Source organism: Xiphophorus couchianus, chromosome 15 (genome assembly GCF_001444195.1).
Source record: "Xiphophorus couchianus chromosome 15, X_couchianus-1.0, whole genome shotgun sequence".
NCBI lineage: Eukaryota > Metazoa > Chordata > Actinopteri > Cyprinodontiformes > Poeciliidae > Xiphophorus > Xiphophorus couchianus.
In genome coordinates, this window is record NC_040242.1 from 16,302,107 (window position 1) to 16,329,409 (window position 27,303).

The 27,303-nt window shown below is 37.1% G+C and overlaps 1 protein-coding gene across 3 annotated transcripts in view; it reads right to left on the minus strand.

Moving 5' to 3' along the window:
* The window catches only part of plcb4b (phospholipase C, beta 4b), a 67,461-nt gene that overhangs the window by 30,372 nt on the left and 9,786 nt on the right, over positions 1 to 27,303 (minus strand). For all 3 annotated transcript variants that reach the window (XM_028040281.1, XM_028040279.1, XM_028040280.1), the window contains one exon: positions 13,189 to 13,255. The gene's annotated coding sequence lies outside the window, so the exon portion shown is untranslated. The remainder of the gene's footprint in view (positions 1 to 13,188; positions 13,256 to 27,303) is intronic.

Below are 27,303 nucleotides of genomic sequence, written 5' to 3' on the forward strand. Positions count from 1 at the left end.
TGGATGGGATTTGAAGATCATGGTTTATAGCTTTTTAAAATCTTATTTTAAATTTTTGCATTTTAAAACAAAAAAAAAAAAAATCAAAAAGTCATTTGTTTTTTGTTTTTAATACCCATTTATAAACAGGAAACTCAAATGACCTGGGTCACTGTGAAAAGACACAGTGACCCTGAACACATAACAGGCCCTTTTACAAACACAAATCAAGTCAGTTTTGATTCAAAAGATCACAACTCATGCGCTAATTCACAGGATATTGCAATATTGTGGATGACAACACCCAAATGTGGCTTTGTCTTACATAAGCCTTAAATGTGTCAGGCAAAACTGTGAGGGAGCCGCTCACATGAGGACGTGACATGCTATGTATAGTCTGAGAGCTCAGCTAACATTAAATTATTATGGGAATACTGTGAGGTTCGGTTATATTTTGATCAACTGTAAAACACCGGTATCATTTACCAGAAAAGATACTGCACTACTGCAATACATTACTGAACAGTCATACATAATAATTTAACATTATGCCTTCACTATTTGTTCCAGAGTGTAATATGTGTCCACTTGGTTGAGTGTGGATCTGTTGGACTTATAGAAATGCATATAAGTGCAACATCACTTTATTTTCTAGTAATAAATGAGAAATGAAAGGGGCGAGTGAAACGTAGTTGTAGAAAGACACGAGAAAAGGCAAAACATCAGAGATGAGAGATAAAGCTTCTGAAAATAAAGTGTTGTTCAGTTTAAGAAAATGTTTATTCAGTTGTTTCTCATTGTACAGAATGAATGACCAAAAAATGTGATAGTTTAAAGACTAATTTTATGAGACAACAGAGTACTTTATTGCATCTCATGTGTTTTTTTTAAAATCACAGCCCAACTTATGGCTAACTCCTGAAAAGATGATTTTCAGAGACAGAATATCCAATGTAGATCCTTTTCACGGACTGTTTTCTCACCATGTCATTAAGTTAACATACCTTTATTATGGATTATTTTAATGGTCTGTGATAAAATATATCCTCATCTGGAAAAACGATTATAATCCCTGAATCAATGTTTCACTTTTGCCTGTGCATGTACTCTGAAAGTTATAACAGCCAACTCTCCGAGTCTTTGACATTACAAACCCTGATGGCCAGGCACTTTGGAAATTAGCCAAGGAGTTATCCAGAAGAGGTCGTCCTCAAGTGTGTCATGCACCAAACACAGGGTTAGGCAAAATCATATTGGTTTTTCAAGCTTATTTAAGAAATCAGCTTTTGTTGAGACATTCCTCCACTACGGAGAGTGGGGTAGTGAGGCAGAAAAGGACAGGAGATAAACAAGAAGGCTGAACAAATTACAACTCTGTAATCTGCTCTCTCCTATTCTTTTGAATGTCTTTTGTAAAACATTTTTCTTCCTTTCATTGTGGCTTTCACATTTTTATGGCATTTTACTTTCTGACATCCAAAAACTGTGAAATCCTCTGAAGTCTTTCTTGGATCATCTGGGCCACCTCTTCATGTTTGCTTGTTCCTGTATGAAATTTTAAACAAACCTGACAAGAGACAACTGATACGTTTTTGCTGCCCTCCGGTTTGCCTCACCTTTTTTTAAGGTGATCTGCTCAACAGCTCCAGCTGACAACTCCTATGTAGCTGACAAAGACTGGCTCTTTGTCCAGTCAGTCGACAAAGAGCAAGCTGTCTGTAACAGCTGACTATTAATCTACTTCATTCTTTACCTTAGCTAAGATGATTGCAAAAACAAACATTGCTTTTTTAAGTAGATGACAAAGTTCTTAATGACCCCTCCGAAACATATTTTTCTGAATTTATGGCGTTACGGAGAGCTACAAATCTCTCTATTGGAAAAGGAATAGAGGGAAAACAGCTGTTTTTGACAGGAAAGGCTGTGGTTGAAGCATTAAAGGTAGTAGGGGGCATCTGGTTTTGATTTGTGAACACTGATCAGACAATAACAAAAGTCAGAGAAAATACCTGCTGGGTGGACAACAGCCTCCCCCACCTACAGATGAACTGAGAATGCTGAAACATCTGAGTGCTATCATGATGAAAACACAGAATAAATCTGAAAGGCTGAACAACTGGACAGAGGGTAGTAAGAGCTGATCTCACTCCTACATAATGGCTCCAAACATAAAAAAAAATAAAATCTGCATTGGAATTGTTCTATCCTCCAGTGAGCCAGAATCCAAGTTTATTACGCCCACTGATTACCAACGAGTGAGACTGAACGTTAAGGCCACAACAAACAGCCGCCGCGTGAAGGGAATGAAAAGACTGGGGACAAAATGTCGCTGATCCCAAATACAGACAGAAAGCTGGTTTAAATAGGCTGCATGCTGTTGAATATTACTGAATAAGAAAACTTCAAATAAGTCTTATTAATTGAAAAATGCTATTAAGAGTTTGGTTGGCATATCCATCAACTGTGGTACGTTCCCCCCCCCCCCAGGCCATGTTTTATATGAACATCTGAATCTGAAACTTGTCCAACAGGCATAAGACAAAACTTGTAACCTCTGGCTGCAATCTTGTATATTTATCTTCTAAATGTTTATCAGTGTAATCCGTCCCCATTTTAAATACATAAACTTAAAAGAATCTCCATTATTTTGCCAGTTTTTTGTGTTTTGCAAAAATCATCAGAAGTAAATTGCCAGCACCATCACTAATTCTTATCACAACAATTTGTTATTCTTTTCCCCTGGTGGACTATAAACAATCCCATAGAGCCCAACCCTGCTTGTTTCCCATCCACATAGTAACAACTCCAAAACCAAACGACACGACTGATGGAGCTTTAACAGCTGCTCAGTGCTTTGGAAACAAAAACAGACAAAACATAAGAAAGTTTGAGTCAAAAGACCCAAAGACAAATGCAATGAAAATACATGAAAATGTTTTTATTGTGATAAAACAATAAAATTGTAGTAATATAATTACAGTAATATAAACATTAATGAAATGTACTGTATGGCTACAGTACATAATCAGTTTATTTAGAGTACGTCAAATATAAGCGTTTAACTCACTCAATTGTTTTTTTGTTTTTTTTTATTTGCTTCTTTGCTTCTCTGACAAAATTTTACAATACTGATGCTGAGAGATAATTCCAGACTCTAATTCAAACTAATTGGGTTGTGCTGTCCTGTCTGCCGTTAGCCTAGATCTCACCATGCTGCACAGTATGCGTTAGGTAACATCTTACTCAGTGGGATCAAATCTGTCCAATGGCAGTGCAGCGACTGAGCCTCTGTCAGGCTAGCCTGCGCGCCGGGGCCTCTGAGCGCCCAGATGCGCGAGTGCGCACGTGAGGAGCCGAGGGAAGCTGGAAGAAGTCACCGAGGTCCGAGCCCCCTGTCCAACCCCTGGCAATGAGATAATTACGACAGATCGGAGCCCCGCGAGGACCTCGCCTAAAATTGCAGCTAGGGTAACACCCAGCGGTCCCACACCTCATAAACTAAAATTAGGTTATAGCAACATCAGTTAGTCGGTGGTGGAGGGGTTGACTGGGGACATGCTCAAACGGACACATGTGACAAAGAAAGAGAGCGTTAAGTGATGGGGCTATCACAATAACCAAAGGCTGGGAGGGAGGGGAGGAGAGAGGGATGGATGGATGGATGGATGATGGATAGATAGATAGATGTGCATATTATATAGTAAAATACAGATAAATTTGTCATTAAGCACAAACTCAGAACAAAGGAGCAAGATAATTCTGCTGTTGTAATATACTCCAAGTATGCTTCTTGTTTATCTTTTCTCATGTCTGTGAGACTGAAGGAAAGTGGTTTCCATGTTTGCGGTTCACGTCGCCTTTTGCTGTGACATTAATGAGCGACTGAAAAGTATCAGCTCTAAGTTTTACAGACTGTAAATCTATTTTGGGAGTGTAGAGTATGGTAAGATTAGATGAAAGCAGATGTGTTTCAGAAGCCTCTGCACACTCTCATGAGTATTTTTAGTTACGCTGACTCATTAGACATCTCTTCAAGTTTGACTTGAATTTAGTATTCAACAAGGCATTCATAGTCAATGAATTTAACTAAAAGCCATGTGTGAAGTCATACTTGAATAGATTTTGATAGAAAGTTGGGCCTAAAAATAACCTCCTCAAGAATAAGTTAAAATATTTCTCATCACTGGCAAAATTCACCTCATATGACTTAATACATGCTTAAGGGATTTCCTTGACTCAGTAATGCAAAACCACACATTTTATACACAATTGTTTAAATGTACATGTCCATTGTTTATTATGCGTCACACATAGCCAGTAGTAGAGAAGGACCAGTAGATGCCACGGCACGTTCTCTTGTTAAATACATAAGATATGCTATTGCTAGACTCTACTGGTTCTCCCTAACAGCAGAAAAAGCCTAAAGAATTTAAAACGTTGGTAATGTTGCTCCTTTATAATGTTATTTACCAGTTGCCTATCAAGATGGCGCCGTTAAGTTGTAATTTACTTCCAGACAGGTGGGAACTGTCTGTACACACAAATACTGCTGTTTAAGTAATGCTAACCATGCTAACAATTAAGCTAATATACCAAACATGGTTTAAAATGTCAACTCCCCAATTATTTTCACCTTGTTTTGAATAATAGTCAAAGCACCTCTTATATAAACACTTAATGACAGAAAAGAAAATATTCAGAATCGTTTTATACTACAGTTCCTAAAGAACAACTCAAATTGGCTAAAAATTTTGTTTTTACAGAAATGAGAAATCAGTCCTAAAATGTTTGATCTATTTCTAAATCAAAGGCAAAGTAAAATTAGGTATTATTTATATTAGCATATAATAACCCCTTTTAAGGATTCAGTCCTATGATACATTTATATTTTTTCTAAAAGCAATTTCTTTTGTGATTAAATAAAAAAGACTAATTGTTAATTTTATCATTACGACTTAGTGTTACACAAGCTGCATTTCAAAAGAGCAATATTGAACAATAATTTGATATTTTAATTAATGACACTGCTGCTCTTCCCAGCTAAATTCAGGATGAGAAAATGAAACATGGCAATGACATTTCAGCTGTCCGATCAGACGATTCATTTATTCATGCATCTGCACAGCGCTCGTCTACATGTGCTTATGTAAACAAAGCTATTGCTACCTGGAATAATGTGTTTGGTGGGATGCTTGTGTTGTGTTTACAGCAGTAAAGTCCATTTTAGCCGCAAGTGTACAAAGCCACTGGTCAGAGCTGGTTTCCACTGAAACACAGGCATGTTGCCTTGCAGTAAGATGTGTACATTTTATTCTGGCTCAGTTTGTGATGTCTGAAAAATACCAACCTGCAACAGTATGTTCATGCTTGCACAATACTCTTGTTGGGCACACTTAAAATGGAGTGTAAGAAAATTAGAAAAGCAATAAAAGTCTTAAAAAGAGCCAAGATAGAACAATGTGTTCTACAAAAAAGCACTCTTTGGAAGTAAGTTGTGTTTAGCTAAAACAAACCACTTGTTTTGATGGTTATGGATTAAAACTTTTAATTATAATTTCTGGTATTTAAGAAAGACAGGAAGCTATTCCGATTTAGTTGGAAAGTCTATAACACCACTAACCAGGACACAAAGAAAAAAGGACACAGTGCTCCATGTCCTACGAGCAAAGTACAACAAGCTGCTGCTCTGAAAAAACAGCTTTAACATTCAAAATCACAAGCAGATTAGGGCCTTCTGCTGATGGAAGGTTTATTAAATTCAATTAAAATCAATTACCATAAATTAGATTAAATCCTAACAGCCACTTTAGGACAGAATCCATGTCCTAATGTTCACTTGTTTTCACATAGTTTTCTGGGCACATCAACGACATTGCTTCAAGCACAATACCATAAAATTGGAGTGTTTATCCAGTTCACACTGGATAAATGGTAGTCTTAAATTCAATGCCAGACTTAGAAGACTTGTTTTTTTTTTACTACACCTGTTCCCTGAGCAAACAGCACAAATGAAGGTGAGATCATCGCAAATATCGCTCCAGTATATTTTTATATTGACTTTTAAGGGATTCGATGCGAGGTTTGTGTGGAGAGAGAAGTGTAAATAAAGACTTCACCAGGATGGACATCCTGTCTGCTTTGTGTATTTATTGCAGAAGATATCTAATTTCACAGGCTATCGCGTCTCGCAAAGCCTAACAAAACTCAATGAAGCATGCAGACTTGGGAACATTTACTCAAACTCAGGTAATGAAAATGATGAAGCAAACATCCTTTATTGTAAAAATGGACAGCAGGATTATCTTTAACACATAATAGAGGATCAACAGTTTAACCAGCAGGATCTGATTGTACAACACCCTAACAAAACTTTAAAACCACTTGAAGTTTTCCACAAAATTGACCAGCCAAGCAAGAAGATCAATTATCAGAAAAGCAACCAACAAGCCCAAAGTGTGCAGGAAAACTGATACTACACATGTGCAGGGTTGCAAGGGATTTTCAGAAAAACTTAAAAATGTATGTTCCTATAGACTCAACTCAATACATTTAAACTTAAGAGATTCTGCAAAGACAAAAAAAGGGCAAAATATCACATTTCTAGGTATGTAAGGCTGGTAAAAAACATTTTGAAAGATTTGCAGCAAATGGAGCCTCTCTAAGCCTGGAACACTTTTCAGATTTGTCTTCTTCGTTTGACCACCAAGTTATGTCCAATAGCAAGTTGGATAACTTTATCTGCTGTTAAAAGACAGAAAAACAAACATTTACGAAACCAAGAAACAAGAATGACTCTGTGTAACTTAATTGTTGCTTCAAATTAGTGAGCAACTTATTGTGAGATGTGAACATAAATTGTTTAATTATTGAAGTCATTGACTCAACATAACTCAATTGTGCAAAAATAAATCTAAAGCAAAACCAACTTGCAGAACACTTGATTCAAAAACGTGCTTTACATCCTTACTTTGGTTACATCCTCACTTTCATCTCACTCTTTGTTTCATTTCAAATAAAATCCACTGCTCAACTGCTTTTCATAAATGGTGGTCTTTATTTAACCTATCATAATTTTCCAGATGATTTGAAATTACGGTAGTTTAAATTGCTTGTAAATAGCCCAAAATAAGTGTAATTGATGATGACTATTGGTCTTCTACAGTGATACCCAGCTCAGTTGTATATTTTGCAGAAAAAATGTAAAATTATAAACTGATGTTTGCAACACAAAATGTTTTGTTGAAAGCAGTTTTTGGTCAGATAATCTGTCTGCAAATTATTTTGAAATTTAAGTTTCATGGAAAGTTTAATTCTGAGGATTTTGTTATGACGTACAATGTAATCGCTAAATAACTGGATTCTTCTGGCTTCAGGCTGTGTTTTCACTCGGCTACATGGACATGAAAAATATATTACGTTTCTCTGGTCAGACGGCTAAAGTAATATCAAACAGCTGAAAGTAAAGAATGTGTTTTCCCCAAAGTCCAACGACCCTCTTCTACCATCCTCTTTCCCTTTTATAGTTGAGGATCACTGTGCTCACTCACGCTCTGCGGCCACAGGTTACATAATTAGCTTAAGCCAGAGATGGAAACTCGCAGCACACAGGCTGCAGCGCCCAGCTGTGGCCTGACATAACACACATTCACTAACAAGCATTTGGATATGAATAGTGGTGGTATATGATTTTCCTGAGGCAAATATTTCTCATTACTTTCAGCTAAATTGTTTCTAGTTCACTTTCCAAAGTTAGCAATGAAGGACTACCATTTCCAACAAAGTTGACAGGCTGTTTAACAGGTACAAATATATTTTCCTGCAAATTGTTTAAACTTACGTAGGCTTAGATGTCGGCCACGTTTCTTGTTTTAACACTTTCTGATGCTTGCAACACTTTTCTAAATGGGACAGAACCTACAAAGACAGGATAAGTTATGTAAAACAATAATATTACACTTGATCAAACATCTTACAGCTTTTTAAATCAGAGCTTAAAAATCTGTGTTTTTACAAAGAGAAAATGAGGACTAGTTTATAAACTTTTTGATGAAGAACTACAAACAAAAAGTTTGAAAAAAAAAATAAAAATGCTTCTCTTAATGAAATGGAAAAGAATATAAGCACCCTTTGAATGTTGAACCCTGCCTGCATGTCTCAATACTTTCACTCTTTCTTGGGGACTTTCCTGTCAACCGCAGCTACAAGTGGCTACTTTGCAGCATTTCACAAACAGTGAAGCTTAATTAAATCGACTTGTAAGGAATCTGAGATGAATCTAAATCAAAACATTGCTGAAGAGTTTACTACTGTGAAATGGCAAATAATGCTAAACATTAACAGTGTAATCAATGTCCTAACTAGGACTTAGACCCAGTCTAACATTTGCTCTTTCCTACACTCAGAGGAAAATTACAGTATGAAAACATTTAACTCAAAAATTGATTGCATTGTTAAGCTACTAACTTTTACTATCAGGATACTTTTCAATAATATTGCAGTTCATAACTGTCCCGCCAGCCAACGGGCAGGTTTAGGTAAACTGACTTTCACTTCACTCGTTATTTACCTAAAACCATCATGTCTTTCCTCAGTTTTCTTCTGACATGAAGCAGAAGGTTGTCTGATTTATTTCAGATGTGAAGTAAACTCATTACTCAATGAGACTAAAGAACTTTCTTACTGTAAGCATATGAAGAATAACTTATTTGTGCCAAGACACAGACACACACCTCCAAAAAGCAACAACTTTGGTAGCACAAATGTGGAAGGAGTCAGATTTAGGGATTAAATCTAGATGCAATAGGTTTCATGTCTTTATAAATGCTAATATTCATCTCATATAACAATGAAGGACTCTACAACTTTATGTTGAAACATGCTCTGCTCGTTTATTTCATCTTGTGAGCCAATTGTCTTGCTAACCGATATTCTTTGTTAAAAAACAGAGACGAGTGCCTCAAGAAGCATGGGTAAGACAAACAACAAGCTGAAGATGATGGAGGCAGGAAAAATACACACACTATCCAACTATAAATCAACATAAGTAAAATTATCACACACTTCAGACTGGGACATGGTGTGAATGTGGAGGAGTTCATCAACCTCAGGTTCAAGCGTGTCTAGCAAGGAGCACTAATGGAGAGCAAAGTATTTACCCTGTTATGATGCCCTCCTTTCTAACAACTTTGTTGTTCATAATATAGAAAATGCATTTTGTCTAATGAGTGATAAGCATATCTGCAGTCTGGAATAAGTTTGCACAAAGTCTTGTTGGTTCTGACAAAAGTTAGTCAGGAGTTACAAAGTTAGGCAAGACCTGTTTGTGAAAGGTAGTTATTTTATTAGATTATTAATTGGGTTTACTGAACTACAGTCTATGAATTAAACATTTGTATTCAGTTTGAACTAAAATGTACCCAATATGTGTATTTGAAACATTTTTGATTGATTGAAATGATTCCCGATGTTATGAAAGTAATTTAAAACACAACAATGACAAGGAGTGTTTATTTTAATCTTAATTTTAAATTTCATCCAAAGCACAGTAAAGAACACAATAAGTTCTCCCTAAATACTAATTACTAACATTACCGCTCACCTATTGGGACTTAATTAGAGGTTGGGGACACATATTAAGCTCCTAGTGGGATGTATAAATCCCTGTTGCTGTAATTAACGTCTATATTAGGCTATGCACAGCAGAAAAACAGGATAACTTACCATATATCTCCCACATCAAAAGCCAAAAAAGTTTGAAAACTACTAAATCTTTAACCTCTTGCATCCCACAATGATTAGCAAGTCTTGCTTTGCTGTTATTATGAAAAGTAATTTCATCTGAAAATTTTGTTATTGCTTTTAGCACAACGCAATACAGAGTAGCAAAGATGTACTTTTCCATCTTTCCATATAGCACATTGGCTTATATTGCTATATTGGTCAGTCATCTTATATGGAGGCTGATCTAAAGCTGTTAGCAACAGAGAATCACAGAGAATCCTCCCCATTTTTTCTATTGGATGTGTTGTTGTCATGATTTCATTTGCATCTTCTAATACCATAGATTAGTCATGGAACGGTGCCATACCGTGTTAACGTGTTTCTTCAGAGACCTAACTAGTTACAAGGATAAATAATAGTAAAACAAAAAAATTGGCTGAGGCTGGTGACCATCTACCACAGGATAAATAGTCCTCTATCCTGTGGTAGCAGTGGTAGAAGGGTTGAAGCTAAAATGATTAAATTATGTTCACAAACAACACTGGTGGTTCCTCACTGCTGTGGCTGCCAACTCCAGCTTGAGGTGTTTTGTCCAAGTTGTGGTATACACTGTGTTGTGTCCTCGGTCTCAGGTTTTTCCCTTCTTTAAATCTAAAATCCTAATTTCTAAATAATAAATCTGAGACAAAGTGCTTCCAACAGAGAAACTGTTTTTAGTGGATCAGGACAAATCCATCCTCTGTAATTCCAAAGAGCTTACCCACATAGATTATCTTTGGAGCAAAAGTCTGTGTTCTGGTGTCTGAAAAGGTCTTGGTTTCAGAACATTACAAATTAAAAATTACTTGAGAAACAATAAATCACCCATGATCGTGATTTATTTATGCTTCATACTTTAAATATTTTTAGGATCTGCAGCTATGATTTTAGCTGAACTTCACTGGTAACGTTTGCTGTTTGAGGAATGTGGGGACAGAAGCACTAAAGCTTTTCCTAATTTTGGAGTAAATGTGGCTTGAGATGATGATGGCAAATGTGGAGTAAGCTGTGAAGCAAGAGTTAATTTTTGGATGAAGTTAGGTAACTGGCATTTGGGAAGAGATGCTTGCAGAGTGAAAATAAATTATTTCAAAATAACTAAGTTATATCATGGGGTCAGAGATGCACTGCTCCGTGCACCACTGTGCTGTGACAGGATTAGGAGGTTAGGGTTCATTTTACCGTGACACACATGCACCACACAAGGCTGGTCGAGGTAAGGTGTACCCAAATATGGTCAAAAAAGTACTAGGAGACATATACACACAAAGTAGACTACAGGAGGTTCAGAAATGTATCTACAAATTATATAGATAGATGCAAATAAGTATTAAAGAGAGCTAGACGGATTACCTTAACATGGAAAAATGCTTCAAAGAAAATTTAAATTAAGAGATGGACCTCAGAGTGATAATATGGGACATTTTTGGCTTAGACTTAGTTTTCTAATCAGGATATCTATTCATAAAGGGGTTCCACAAGCAGATAATTTAACCAAAACAAAAATATGTGCAAAATAAAAAAAACAAAACAAAACAGAAGGTTGAACCAGACAGTAGGTGGACAAAAGGAGAGAGTGGGGGCTTCTAAAAATTAAGGGAGTTTGCTCATTGCCCAAATAAGTACCTATCAACAGAAAATCTATGCCCCGCTGAGTTGTGGATAAGCAGCCAGAAGAAAGAAGCTGTGGAAATGGAACATGTCCATATAGAGAGGGAAGCCAAGGAGAGAGGAAAAGGGAAGGCCAAGGGGTTAAATGCTTCCCCAGAATGTGAGCTTTCCACTAGCATGAACCCGGTGAAGAGCGTCCCCCCCAGTCCCAGATGACTTACACCCTGAGGGTCTGCTGTGAGCATGACTGAGCACAGGCAGCTGAAAAATTGCCCCAAAATAATACAGTTTTCCATGATCTAATTGCCATGTTTACAAGTGATCTAAGCACTAACGACAACAGACATGGGAGTTTTATGAACCCTAATACAGAATTGGTCTTTCTTTCCTGTCAGAAGTAGTGACTTTTTAAGTACTGGTCAAACACTGAAAGGCAAGAGGGAAAAGGAGGAAAACCTGTCTTGACAAACAAAACACCCCACAGATGTTGCGCTCCTTTTCGATGCCCCTGGTCTCCATAGCAACCCTGCCGACCAGTAATAGCCTCCAGCCCGGCCGACTGCAGTGGCGTCACGAAGACGCACACTCACATTAATCCTCTGAATGGGATCCCAGTGTGTATTTATAGCGACACAGGGACTCGCGAGGACCCACAGGGGACACACCCAGTCCCACCACCCTCCCTGAGGCATTACCAGAGAACATCCATGTCTAAAAAAATGGACTCTGAACTCCTGTCAAACAGTTTGGACCAAAGAGACAGACACGCACACACACACACAAACAGAAACACACCCTTAAAAAGGATCTGCCAACTCCCATGGTTCAAGTAAACAAGCTCTGTAATTGGCAATAACAGATAGCAGGAATTAAATATTAAAGCTGGCTTGTGTTTTGTCCAGTACGTGCAAAGAACACCGATCGAAAGGGCTTAAGAAACCTCAACTCTAATCCAAGGTTCTAGCTCGTTTCTTCAAGTCAACATTTCATGCTTTCCCCATCGTACATTTCCAGTATTGTCAGGCAATTTTTAGCCAACATTAATGTAATGAGCAGAAAAGATAACAATGAATTCACGGCAGATTTTATTTTGCTAGTTATTTTGGTAACTAGACTTTAAATGTGGACCCTTCAAAAAACATAAAATAATGATGGACATATGGATGGATCAGGAAACAATACATCACCACTGCAATATCAGTGTGTACAATATTGATATCGCAAATGAATGTATGGAGAGCAGTAATTATTGTAATATATTCTAAGTGTAATAAGAATATATTACACTTAGAATATAAATATTACATCATGCTAATGTAATATTTAGCCAGCTGGACAGTACCAAATGATACTGCCCTAAATGCTAAATGCTTTCGTGACTAAGGCACAAAAGATGAACATAGGCTTATATTGCTTAATTAATCACAATTTTTACCAATACTATCACCATAACACTCTAATATCACAGTCCTAAATTAGCTAAATACCTTATTTTCAAACTTTTTCAGATAAGGACAGCTCCTTTTGACCTAGTATAATCCATCAGAAATACCAAACGATCAGTTATTTTCTTAAATACATAAAATCTGTTTTATTATAGGACATGTTGCATTACATTCCAACCACAGACCTCCATATACTTTCTCCACCGTCGTTGGCTATAATAACCACTTTACATCATGGCCTTTCATGGACATTAGCAATATATTCTGCTCCATTTTATAAAGGTGAGAGCAATTTGCAGTTCAAGCCAGGCAGTGAGATGATGATTACGTAAAAGACTGAAATACACTGAGAGCATCTGCGATGGAAGCAGGAGGTGAATCTGAGAGTACTTACCAGGTGACAGACAGTGGGACAGAACACTGAGGGGAGGGGAAACGCTGGAAGAGAGCACCGGTCCACTCTAAAGAAAAGAGAGAGAAAAAAGGAATGTGTTAAGTCATTTGCAAGAATCTGATGTGCTAACTTCTTTATTAAGCTTCACTTTATACACTTACAACAATATTACAAACAGTTGCTATGCCCTCAGGGGAGAGACTCTTACACACAAGCACACTCGCAGCATTGTAATCACAGGCTCAGAGAGATTCTCCTCATCCTATTTGGCCAGAGCAGATTTTTTAATTATTCTTCTGGCCTCTCCTAAATAAACCTTTAATAGGAGGCTGGTTTCCTTAAGAAAGGCAGCCTTCATCAAACCGAGAGCTGGAAATGAGCTGGCAAATTACACAAATCGCGTCCGCCTTCGCATCTGGCCTGCTGTAACTTTTGAGCGACAGGTACGCAAAGCGAGAATTACAGAGTCTGTTAAGAGCTTACTTAATAAGCAAAGGCGAAGGCAAAGTGGGGGGCATGAGAGGAGGGACACAATCTTCTTAGCAGGATAAGGATTTTCTCAATATTGCTGCTAATTTGCAGAGATCTGGATTTGGCTCTCCTGAACTCATCATCACTATTCTCCCTGGGTTTACACGAAGCAGAACCAGAAAAAGTCAGTTATGGTTTTGTTATACAATCGCTTTGCAAGATAAACTTAGCCAGATAAACGACACTGCACGAAACTGTAATTTTTTTTGTCTTGAAATAACCTTTGTTATTATCATTAAAAGTGAGAAAACAGTTCTGTGCCTCAATATTATTTGATCAATCAAATCAAAGCAGGTTTTATCTGAACACTCCCGAGTTACATTAATGTGACAAGATGCTCAATATTATTTAACTTTAAGGAGTACTAACTAAATGTGTTTATATTTTAACTGTTTAATGGGTAGTTTTATCAATGCATTTTGCCACAACTGGCCCTTTGAGTGCATTCATGATCTTGATGTGGCCTGGAAGAAAAATGAGTTTGACACACTTGACATAAAGCATTTCCAAATAAATAAAAGAAACATGGACTGCTTTCAGAGAAATACTTTGTAATGACCAGATTCATTCATATCAACCAAAAAAGCTGCACAACATATTTTATGTGAATAATGTCATTAATAACTTCTACTTTTTATAACATGCTTTCAGATGAAATAAACACGTTTAAGCCAATTGACAGGGTTGGGGACCACTACGAAACATAAATTCAATCGTACACTGTACAGTAACCTGAACTGAAACTGTTAACCCAGGTTAACAGTGGATGGTAAAAAATGGTAGAGCTTAATTAGACTAGTTTGTTTTTCTGGTATAAGCACAACCTTTAAGCCTAATGCATAAATCTGTCACAGGATTGAGGTTGGGATCATTTCAGAAACTTAATCTCTTTCCTGATGTATGTTTGGGAACATTGTTATGTAGGTGCCAACTACCATAATGACAACTGAGAATCATGTGCATTTGAGTGTGAATTTAGGAGAATGAAGAATATTTTATGGAAAATAAATTGTAACTGAAACCATTTATTTTGCAGCAACACCCATTAATACCAACATAATGTTACTCCCACCTCTGCACACATAACACCACCAAAACAAATCCTGCACTGTCATTAGGATCCATCATTGTAACAATAAAACTGTGATATTCTCTGCTGCAAACCCTGCAAAACCAAAACAACTTGGACTTGTTCTGGATGCTGAATCTAATTTAGGAAAACAGACCTATAAAAAGCAAGTTTCTTTTGTGAAGAAAACAAAGCTAAAAATGAAGGAATAATCTACAAAAAGTAAGCAGATTTTTATGATGTTCGCCTGCTCCTACTCCGTTTCCTTTTTGTCTGGACCAGTCTCTCCCACAGATCATGCAAATCAAATATTCCACATGTCAAGTGGTTCCCACTAGACTAGAACTGTTCACAGGCCTCTCCAGCTAGAGCAGGGGATGGCTGGGTGTACTACTCTGCAAAAAAAAGGTAAGCCATATTTTGTATACATGTAAACATATAAAAAATATACTCAAATAGTGATACAAATGCTATTCTGTTGCTCCCAAGGGACCAAACCGGAGTGTTGCTGAGGAGGGAACGACTACCTCACCAAAAACACATTTGGCGGCTTGAAGCTTGCTTATTTAAACAGTAATGCTTGTTCTGCATTCAGTGACCTGGCAAATTGTTTGCAAACGGCAACCTGTTGCCACAAAAAAGCCAATCATACAGATTTCTAGTGCTGAGGATTCATCATTTTTCTATCTTTTATATAATTCTGGATAGAATTTTAAATACACACACGAGCCAGATCATATTAGTCATACTAATTTTGGACTTCAGCTGTGCAGTGAATAGTCTATCAAGTAAGAGAGGGGGGAAAAAAACATTTACTCATTATTTCACTCTGAAAAACATGGTTTCTGGCTACATCTGCTGTTTTGACAATGAAGCAACTTAGTTGGAGTTTCTTACTGACGTCACCAGAACATCTTAATGCCCCATTAAACAAGTTTTTCCGTATATTACCAATACAGAAAGCCTAATAGCATGGTACTTATACAAATGGGCTCATATCTATTACAATTTAAGCAGTTATTTGTCTGGTATAATTCACTTGCATTAGTTGGTTTTCTTGCACAAAGTCAGCTTTATTCATGGACATTCATTCTCATAAGGTCTTTATAGCAGCTAAATATCTACTTTATCTAAAAAACACAGTTTTGGGGTGAATATCCTCTTGTAAAACCAAGTTTCAAATCTCTGATTCACCCTCACATTAAAGGAAGCTGGTTGAGTTCAGGTAACCAAGTAACCACCAAGGCACACAATTATCATTAACCAGAAGATGCTGGAAGATGCGTATCACTGCCCATAAAGAAAGTTTGACATAAACATGCAATGAGAGGTTGATTACCAAGAAAAAAAGCTCATGCTCCAAAGCAGACACCTTCAAGTTTGACTCAAATTTTCAGTTATCCAACCTAGATAAAGCAAACATCTTCTGTAGAAATGCTTTATACTTACACAAAACAATGACTGAGGTATTTGACCAAAACAAGGAATAATGTTTGCAGAAAACCAAAATAGAGCACTGTACCAACAGTTAATTACGATGGTGATAGCATCATGTTAAAGGTCTTGCAAATAGTAGATGGTATATTAAGTCAGGATGACATCTCCCAATTCTTCAACCTCGTCTCAAACACAGTTGGATTATTCAACAAGACAGTTATTCCAAACACACGTCTTAACCGGAGGCATAGCTCAACCAGGCCAACACTAAACCTCTGGAATAGCACAAAACTTAAACCAAATGAAAATTCCTGTAATATACCTACAAACAAATCTGTGCCAGGAAACAATCCAATTGAAATTCACAATATCCAGTCCTGCTGAAAAGAGCCGTCAAATCTTAAGCCAGAACTATAAAATACTTGTGGTTTCTCTGCCTGTTGGTAGACACGTCTATCCAAAAATTATTGATGGTCAAGATATATATTTGAGCCTCAATTTACAATTATGTTCGTGAGTGGATATAAGCAGTGATCCTTGTCCTCAGGGCTTATCGCTCTGTATGTTTTAGAGCAGGAAAAACTACAGAACAGTGGGCCTTGGGGACCAGAATAAACTCTGAATTAGTGAAACTCCTGAATTATTTAAAACTGTTCTCAAAAACACTACAACTGTATGTCATGTCATCCACCCATAAAAGGACAGTCAAATGAATTAAAATCACAAAATTAAAGTATTTTCACCCAGGATGAATTTGTGCACAAAATTCTCATCTGAACTATATCTAACCTTTCAAGCTGAGTTAGGCTTTAATCATGTTATTTGTGGCTGATAAAAACAAGGAGATTCTGTCAAATTAAGGATTTTAAACCAAGAAGCTCACAGTCTAATTGCTGATATTACTGTGTCTATAGCCATCTTATAAATGTAGTTCATGGGAACTCATAAAATGTCTTCATATTTCAACAATTGCTATTCAGTAGCAAATAAAGATCCAAAGATTTAGCTACCCGATAGAATCGGTCCCTTTTCTACTGTCTGTTGTGCATTTTTAAAAGGTTCTATTCCCGGTAACACCCAGCAGTGTTGTAATAATACCTTTTGATCAGAGCAAGAGGTAAGAGTCTAGTAATCTCCCCCCTACCTTTCACAGGATTTAAATGGCACAAACAGAGGCAGGTCTACCTTCGTCACTCAGCTCAGTAGGAGTAATACACAGGGGGGCCTGATTAAAAAGATAGCAAGCACACAAACACTGAAGTAACACAAGATGGTATGGAACATACACAATGCATGTTGGGTAAAAATATCCTTAAAAACAAACCAATGGCCAAATGCTTCATATGCAAGATTACCGAGTGATGTTTGGCTTGAATCTGGAGAGGTTGGACTTATTGATTAAGACTTTTGACAGGATAAACAACAAGCTAATCACATTGAGCATGTAGTTTACTGTCAGTATCAGTGAAACAAAACTATTTTGGTGGTAGCAGCCAAATGTTGGCCCAATAAATGTTTTCAGCAAATCCCCTAAATATATTGGTTGAGAGTTCCCTCCAATTGAGCTTAGGGATAAAACCAGTTTTCAGATTTGCAGAAACTTTTTTTTTCTTCAGGCAAACACATTGCTCAGCCATCTAGACTACACTGTTCACACAAATCTTATAAGTTCTTCCTGCAAAATTTCTATGGACATGAGCTCAGGAATTTGTGATAATCCCTCCCAAATATATTCTTTATGTCCCTAAGCCAGTTGTAACTAACTGGATGGTATGCTTTACGTCGGCGTTTCCCAATTCCGGTCCTCAGGCCTCCCTGCCCTGCATGTTTTAGGTGTTTCCCTTCTGCTACACACCTGGATTGAATATATGGGTGATCAACAGGTTTCTGCAGCACGTGATGGTCATGCAATCATTTGAATCAGCTGCTCTGGAATAGAGGCACATCTAAAACATGCAGAGCAGGGAGGCCTGAGGACCGGAATTGGGAAACGCTGCTTTACGTCATTGTCCATTTGGAAGACCCGTTTTTTTTGCCCAAGCTTCAAATTGGTTTCAATACGGTCTTTCCCTTTTTTCTGGGACCAATACAAACATTTCATATAAAAACACTTTCATCATTAAGACAGAAAACAGTCTTCTTCCAGAACTGTATAAAGACTGGGCATCTTTGTGGTGTTTTTATGTGTATATAATAGTCAGCAAATTGGATGTGGTGTGTTTAAGAGGTTGCCTTAAAAGTTTGACTCTATTTAACAGAAATGTGGTGAAATAACATATTAGATGCTGACAAAGCAATGTTACCATCAGAGCTTTCCCAAATGGTTTAAAGGGCTAGTGATCTTAGTGTATGTAAATTTCTGACTTTTAAATAATAATCTTTAAAACAAAGTCAAAAAGCTTTCTGGCTTCATTCTGCAGACTTAAAAAAAAAAAAAATGAATCCAAACTAATCCAAAATGAAAATAAGACATTGGATCTTCATATACTATAAATGTTAAGATATTATTTCAACTGTATAGAAGAGAAAAATGTTTATTGTGAAAAAGTAACATATGCTACTATGTGCCATAAAAACATCTATTTTTATGTTATAAAGTCAAAGTAACTGGAATTTTCACAGCTTCCAGGATGTGTTTTATAGGCTGTTTTTGAAGTGAAGAAAATGACAGTTCAAGTGCTAACAGCATATGTTCCCTCCTCAGGAAATCAACCCAACCCAAAATCTGACGCTCGGTTCTCTGTGGGCTGCTCTGCTGCCATCAGCAGCACCTGCCAAGGTACAGAGGACATGATCATTTTGTCCTCCACGTCAGATATGTTCATCCTCAATACTGCTCCTTTGAGAGTCTCAGTGAAAGCACATCAAACAACATCAACCCCTTGAGCAGTGAAGCACTATGAGAAAACCCCTCCCCTTGTTTATCATGCAGCTGTGTCCCACTGAGTTGAGGGGATCTGGCTGGAAAAACATCATAGGAAGCTCTGCCTGCAAATTACTAAATAATCCAAAGTGAATCTCTTAAATTCATATATTTAATCATGTTTGTTTTAAAAAATATTTATACCAAAGCTACCATAAGCAGTTTTACCTTTGACCACATCCAACTATTGCTTTTAGGCCACCAGTTTTTCACCCAAACCCTTTTCTATGCAAATAGTTTTTATCCAAAGTTAAAAGACAACTTGAAATGGCTTAAAATTTAGTGCCAAAAAGAAGTATTTGTTCCAAAGTTGTTTTATTAAAGTGTTTGTTAAATGGAACCAAATTGGATTCAATACAATAAGGATCAAAAATACTTCACAAATGATTGGATGAATTATCTGCCTTTTGTTGTCAATCATATTTGAATTGTGCAATGCAATCGGACCCATTTTTATCTATACCTATGAGTGCTATTCACAAAGAAAACAGCACTCAATGCATGCAGGAACAATTCCACCAACTGTTTTGGGAGCAATTTGTACCAACTTTATTGCTTATTGTTTATTGCTTTTGTTGTCACTAAAGCAATACTCACAGCAGTAGCAGAAGTGACAAAAGAGAACAAGAATTGTTTGAATGAAATATTGTTTTAAATTAACGATTGCAAAGCAGGTACAAAGAAGCTTTACTAGTCCACCTCTGGCTGGGATGAAGCTGGTTTTATGCATCAACTCCATTTCCCCGTCCCAGTTCATTGGCCTTGCGCACTGTAATATCGCCTGGTTGTGCACCTCTAAATTTATTTTGCAACTCTACATGAATCAAGTACGCCACTTTTTCTAAACAAAAGTGTACGAAAAAACTAAACAAAATCGTAGGATTTAAAGAAAAATAAAGAAAACGTAATATTACTTTAATTTTGTACCCTGTGAATATTTAGTTAAGCGTACAAATATGCCGACTCATCATTGTCCATTATAGTGTCTATTTCGTTTATATTAATTAAGCTTGTTCTATGAGCCAAGACTGATAGATTATTGAACTTGGATTTAAATGAAGTGCATAAACTGTTAATCTTTTTATTTTAATTGTACTATTTTTTGACATTTTTCAGACCCTATCGTTGATGTTTAAGTACCATCAATAATTTCTTCCTACAACACATATTTTCCTAGTCATGTTTTAAAATTTTCTGTCAACTATACAAATTTTTTAAACGCAAAAATGTGGGAGGCTGCTGGTGGTTTACCATAGCAACCCTACTACCGGGTAATCAGTAAATCCTAGTTTACAGCATTCATTTTATGCAGGCAACAGTAAGGAACCCTTCAATATACTATAAACATGTACAACTAAGTATTCAAAACTGAGTGTTGTATTAATTAAATCACCAATCACTTGAAAGCTGCAGCTTACAATGGTCACATAGGTTAAAGCCTGACAAGAAACATTCTCTTATGATGTTGAGCTCACAAATTTTCCAAGAATCTAGCTATATCTCACAGAGTTGAATGAAAAGTACGCTGCGAGACCAAAGAACGTGGGAGAAATTGAGGCAGAGTCAAGAGCGAGGTATCCTAAGCGACGCAGACAACAATGCATGAAGAACGAAAAGCAGTCGAAAAATGACAGAGACGCACAGACACCAAAACATTTCACATACACTTTGACTTTTCAATTTTATCCTTTCTGTGTGATGCTGTCAGCAGTCAGCTCCCCTGAGGGCTAAAGAGAGACAGGCAGCCAGAGAGAGTAAAAATGCAGGCAGAGAGAAAAGGTGAGAGGGAGATTTTTTTCTGCTTAGTGAGTCATAGAGAGAGAGCTCAAGAGAGAATATTGCTTCCTTCGCCTTGGAGAATGATGGACGACTGTCCTTAATGAGGACAAAATTAGGTCGGGGTCTCTTAGGACATGCACATATCTCACACACAGGGAGAGCACTTCTCCCTTTCCACCATTATTCTGGCTAATTAGAGGATTACATTAGCAGGAACCAATAACAGGAAGCCATTCAACCCCAGCTAATACTTGTAGCCATTAGAAGGTATAATTTGTGCTGATATGACATGAACACTGTGGAGATGTAGCCTCTGAACAGAGCTGCAGAGATGCACTACTTTAATGTTACTTAAACCCTTTGCAGACCTTGATTCTCGAACACAGGATGCCCCCAGTAATTTAATTTTGGACGAGTGTGCTATATATATACTGTATATTCCAATTATGACTCTTTGCATACATGACATGATGGCAGTACAGCAACAACATTTCTGTTATATTTATGATCTGGATTTATTTTCCCAGCATCTGTCATCATTGCACTTACAGTTTTGCGCAAAACATAGCTTATTTAAAAAGGTCTTAAATCCATTAAACAAGACTATTGCTTAAAGACTTGAGCTTTATACAGAGGCAGGAGTTTTAGTGAGACACTTGAATAACATTTGCTGTTTGTCACTTCAGCTGCTGAACGTCAGTGCTCTGCTGTTGTGCAGTAACCTTTTCATGCTTTGTGCAGAACGAAATCAGATTGCAGATGCAATTATTTTTCACTCACTATTCAATCCCAATAACATGCGGCTTGTTACTCCAGACTTTACACCTTGGTATAAATCGAGAAACAAGTTGCTTGTTGAATATTTCCTATGGCATAACATAATTGTGATTTCACCACCCTAAAAATCCACCAGCAATATAAGATAAATGTTTTTTTTCCAACTTTACTAGATATTTGTAAAACGGAAATAGGTCTCCAGGTTGATTCCATGTCTTTTTATCCAAACCAAGTCTGGCGGCTTTTTATTGCTTTGGATTGGTGCAAACAACTGGCATAGCTTGTCTTATATGGTAATAATTACTCCATTTGTAATATAAATATACATTTACGTTCAAAACAAAAATGATAAAACAAGATTTTAACCTGATAATGTCTTATAGATTTAAAACTAACAGTAAGGTTAATAGCAAAATGTTCAGAGTGTAATAATTACACCACAATAAGTGAGGCGCAGAGAAGAAGAGACAACACATTTTGATTGTAATAATCCTTTAACAGCTTTTAGTCTGTGTGACAGGCTAATCATCAAGAGCAATAAAACTTGCGAGTCTGAGGTCTTTGTTTGTACGACTTAAGTGTCTGATTCACGAGTCACTTCCTGTAGTCACTATTTATTTATTTGTTTTAGGTGCAGAGATTAGTGCTTGTAGACAACTGTATTTTTGTGAATTCAGAGAAGAATGTAGATCCATGAAAAAATTATATTTGACTTTTCAACTGTTTGGTCACCAGACAGGGACAATCGATTGAACAGCGTCGACCAATTTCTCAGTGCATATATAACATTTAGAATAATTATCCCCACAAAAAGGGTAAAAAGCACAGAAACGTAAATTGCGGTTTGCGCTGTAAAGGAGTAAGTTGGGATCAGTCCTTACACTCCTAAGTTCTGAGTGTAAACAGAGTTGGTGACGTACTATATCTGTATATCTAATTTCATATGACATTATAATGTCACTGTAGGAATAATGTCCTACAGCATCTGGCAAAGTAAGATTTAAAGCACTCCTCTTATGATATACTTAGACTGTGACACTTTTCTAAACTTCGTCTTACTCCCACAGTTTGTTATGATAGCCATCTAATGGATGTTAATGAGAAGCCAAGAAGACTGTTGATCGGTATGTGAGAACAAGTTTTGCGAACTGTGGAAGGAGTCCTATTGCAAATATCAGACGGTGGTTGGAAACATGTGTGTGCCTGGTTTTTCTGCATGTTTATCCTCTCTAAGCGTTTGTTTGTTTCTCTGTGTGCAATTTTTACTTTATGAAGTGTAAACGTTAAAGAACGCCTGACAAAAACAACATTAAAACTCACTTTGTCTTTCAAGAAATAAAACAAATAAGACCATAAATAAAATCTAGTGTAAATGCTCAAGGACATTCAGCACGGCAATTTCTGCAGGAACTCCCCTCGGGGTTATTAGATCTTGCATTGAAAAAAGCGTACAATGCCTCGTACTCATCACTTTAACAAAACTGTATGGTGTAATTATTGTCTTGTACAGAAGTTGGCTCATTACAAGTGCTGCTCTGACAGACATGCACAGATTCATGTTGCTTTCTTTTAAGCAGATGTTACATGCAAACGCTCATTTCTGCAATCAAAACTGAATCTGGGGCTTGACTTCCCCCAACCAACACCCATCTAGCCTTAAAAATGCCAAAACATAATCAATACAATTTCACAAAGACACACGCCATCTCTCTCTGCCTTCCCAAACAGATGGGAACAATGCTGCAGAAAGAGGAAGAAGCAACATTCCTGCTGTTTATCTAGTCATCTGATCTGGCCAGCGAGTCATGTGTCAGAGCAGAGTTAGAGGCTTGGCAGGACGCTTTGGGCCAACTCTGGCCAACGTATTCTGTTATGTTTTCAGCAGCCAAGCTTATTTTTTAATAACACCCTTTGTTATAATCTGAATTGGGTGCTCATATTCATAAATTTGTCAAAAGTATCTCCCTTAAATTTAGACAATGTACAAAACCACTGTAAATGTGCTGACTTCAATGATCCGGTGTTTTGTAAAACTGCTATTTATACGTCTTGCTGTGCATTAATAGCTATCCCACAGAGGATGGTACCAAGTCAAGTATCGCATTCTGGAGCGAAGGTCAACAGTTTAATTGGAAGTGCAAATTATGTTCACAAGTAATCCCAAAGTGGATTGAGCCACGGGTAAAGTGAATGTGCAAATTGCAAGAGTGTGTGCATTTAGCAAAAGGCAAGGGAAGAGTTCCGATGTATTTTTAGACCTGCACGTGTAGCCAAGCTCCGACTTTTATTACCACAGCGTTGTTTTTGGTCCTCAAAGCCTTTTTCAGTCACACCAGGGTACTTCAGCGGTATGCTTGTGATTCAGCTAAACTAGCACTGCCAATTTTTTTTCGTAAGGAAAGAGTAAACGTTGATTTGATGACTATCGCTCCCATCTGTTGGCTTAACAGTGAGCATTTCCCCCCCTCTTTCTGTCCATGCTGCTTTCATTCGTCATCTCTCTCTCTGTCTGTCTCTCTCTTCCCTTGTTATTCCCAATCTGCTGCAGGCTGATAGTCTGCAAAGAGTACCCTGTCATTGTATTCCCCTCACAGCCGCACTTACCCTTGCAGAGCAGACACAAGCTCTCATCATTGATCTTTCTCTGTGTCTCTGAGAGGCAAAAAGTGATGCTGCATATCTTATAATCGTCAACATCCGAACGAGTCAGGGTTGGAGCCGGATTCGATGCAGAGGCTGCCAAGTGGAGCCGAATGGAGTGGGTTATCGGTGCAAAGAGCAGGGGGCGAAACTGAGCCTTTTAGCTGTGTCACGGGCCAGTGGAACTACACATCCACGATGGCACAGTGTTCGTATCTTAGATACTTGTCAGTTCGAGTTCACAAGCCAAATGACCCCGTTAGCTATGCCTGATATTTCTTGGCATGGATAAAACTAAGCCTACATTTAAGCATTGTTGAAAATAATTTCTCCTCATCGTCGAGACTAATAATTCAATATTCTTGACATAATACTTTTATGACTGTATAATACTAACCGTTCAATTCAATAGTGTCACAATAAAAGCTGTTCAGCAAGACGTGTTCTTGATTCTGTCTGCTTGCACCTCTAAGTGAGACTCACAAACACATTTTCTGTCAATGTCAAGGTCTGGAAATTTATCTACGGGTGGGACAGAGTTCCAGGGTGTTGGATCTATGCAAATATTTGCAGTGCAAGATTAGGTGTGTTGACTCTGTGGCAGGTCCAGCCAACACTGATGCAACACTGCAGCTGCTGCAGATAGCACTGGCACCTCAACTGTTCAGAACGTCCCCAAGTTATCTGTTTTTATATGAAGGACTGACCTTCATTAGTGTTTGTCTCCCCTATTTCTTGAAAGTATGGATATGCCAATAGGGCTTTTCTCTTTTTCTATGGTTTTTATCACCCTAGAGAATACAAGATGTTCAGGAGTTTTTTTTGTTTTTTTTTCCAATAGAGAACTAGTTTTGGTTCAAACAGAAAAGGAAGAAATTAGATGGTTCTTTCTATTTCTACATAAAAGTGTGCTTGCCAAACTTTATCTGATTTTTATTAAAGTCAAAAATTTGCATTAAAGTAGATAGTGGTGGTTGATTTGTTTATATATTGAAAATTTAGGGAGTTCTCAGCATCCATGCATTGAAGGGAAGATTCCTTAACAATCCAAAATGTTTGCTTTAATGCTTTTCCCAACAAAAAGTCCGTCATTCCATTGATTTTGACAAATGATATTTGAATAATTATGCTGCACAAAAATGTGATGCTCCACTCAGACGTTTCTCTTCAAGAGTGCTGCATTGCAGAAGGATTGAGTTGGTTGTTCAGTGTGTTACAATAATAAATAGAGCTGGTTAAAGAAGCCAACAAGACTAGCAATCGCTCTTTACATTGACTCTAAAAATGCACCAGTCAGGCTTTTAACAGCCAATACCGACCAACTACACTTTTATTTCTTTTCCTAATGTATGAAAAAAAAGAAATATGCAGTGGAAACAGAAGGAACAACCAACCAACCAACCAAAAATAAAAGCAGGTAAAGATAAGATTTGCATAGTTTGCAACAGAACAACATACCGCTTGTTTGCTGGAGATGGATGTGTTGATGTTTTTCATAAAATTGGTATTGAACCTAGTTAAATTTTCATAGCGACCTGTATCGTGTTAACTTCACCTCCGGCAAGTGAAGATAAATTCTAAAAACAACAAAAATAAATTCATACACAAAAGGTCCTCCAAATGTCTAGTTGACTTTGTCGAGTTGGATCTGTTAACGCTGAAACACTAAAGCAACCAATAGGTTTTCAATTTTTAATAAGGGATAATCAATTATAAATTTACCACTTGAAACACGAAATGCAAAAAGGGAAAACATTCACAACACGTCTTTTATGTATTTTTCATATTATGTAAAATCACATCTTTTGAGCTTTGTTTCAAGTTATAATGTTATTTCCTCATTAAAAACATGCCCAACGTGTTGCTTTAATTCTTTCATGCATGTTTGAGAAATCCTAGAATCTCCCATGGCAACCGTTCAGGCGTGCCTCAGTGTTTGCTCCCACAAAGCATTGCCTATTTTCACAAAGCTCATCCTTGGAGTTGCAATCTCCAGCTGAGCTTCCTCCTCACTGAGTGCAGGAAAGAGCAGGAGCTTCTTAAAGAGATAGAGGCCCAATTTCAAGCTGTCAAATTTTAAAGTCAAATTTCTTTTAAGTTATGTTTGATTTATGCAGTATTTTGTATAACTGAAGGTAAAATTGTTATTTGATTGTTCTGTAGAATGACACTATGCGTCTGCAAAACACATAATACCTCTCGTTTCACAAAAAAAACTGTATTGCCTAATTAAATGGGTTTTTCAGAACACAATAGATTTGAATTGAATTTGGAGTGATTTGTTTTCAGTATAACTGGATATAAATTGAACCACTTTGTCTTGTAAAGTGCCCTGCAATTAAATTAGTTATAATTTTGTGCTATATGAGCAAATCGAATTGAAAATCATTAACTAAACGGTGTTTTTGAAGCAAACCGACATGAAAACAATCCCATTCCATTTAAAGAAAAAAAAGAAAGATAAAAACATAAAACGCGTCTAATGTCAAGTTAGTATTAGGACTACTATTGATTTTTTCTAAAGTTTAATAGACAAACATCTAACCCCTTAGACAATAAGAAGATCCGAGGTACTTTCTCAAACAATTAGTTCTAACAGAGAGCTCATGCAGCTGATTGAAGCTGCTACTGAAGGAGGCTGTTCCTTCTCTGAAATGTTCTCTGGGTTCTGCTTGCAGCTGTTTGGCTAACAAGAGGCTATATCAGCCCATGTTTCAAACAAACCTCATAGTACTTTACCAGGATTTTATCTGTTAGACCAACACAAGGTAGCACAAAACTGTTAACGAGGGGGAAATGGGACAATTCTTCACAAAAACATGAACAGTTCAGTGTGTTTATTTAGCCCCCCTTACTCTGATGATGTTACTAAATAAAAGCTAGTGCAATCAATCTATAATCACAAAATAAATAATCAACTTGTGCAATTTACATAGTGACACTCTGCAAAGGCCTATGG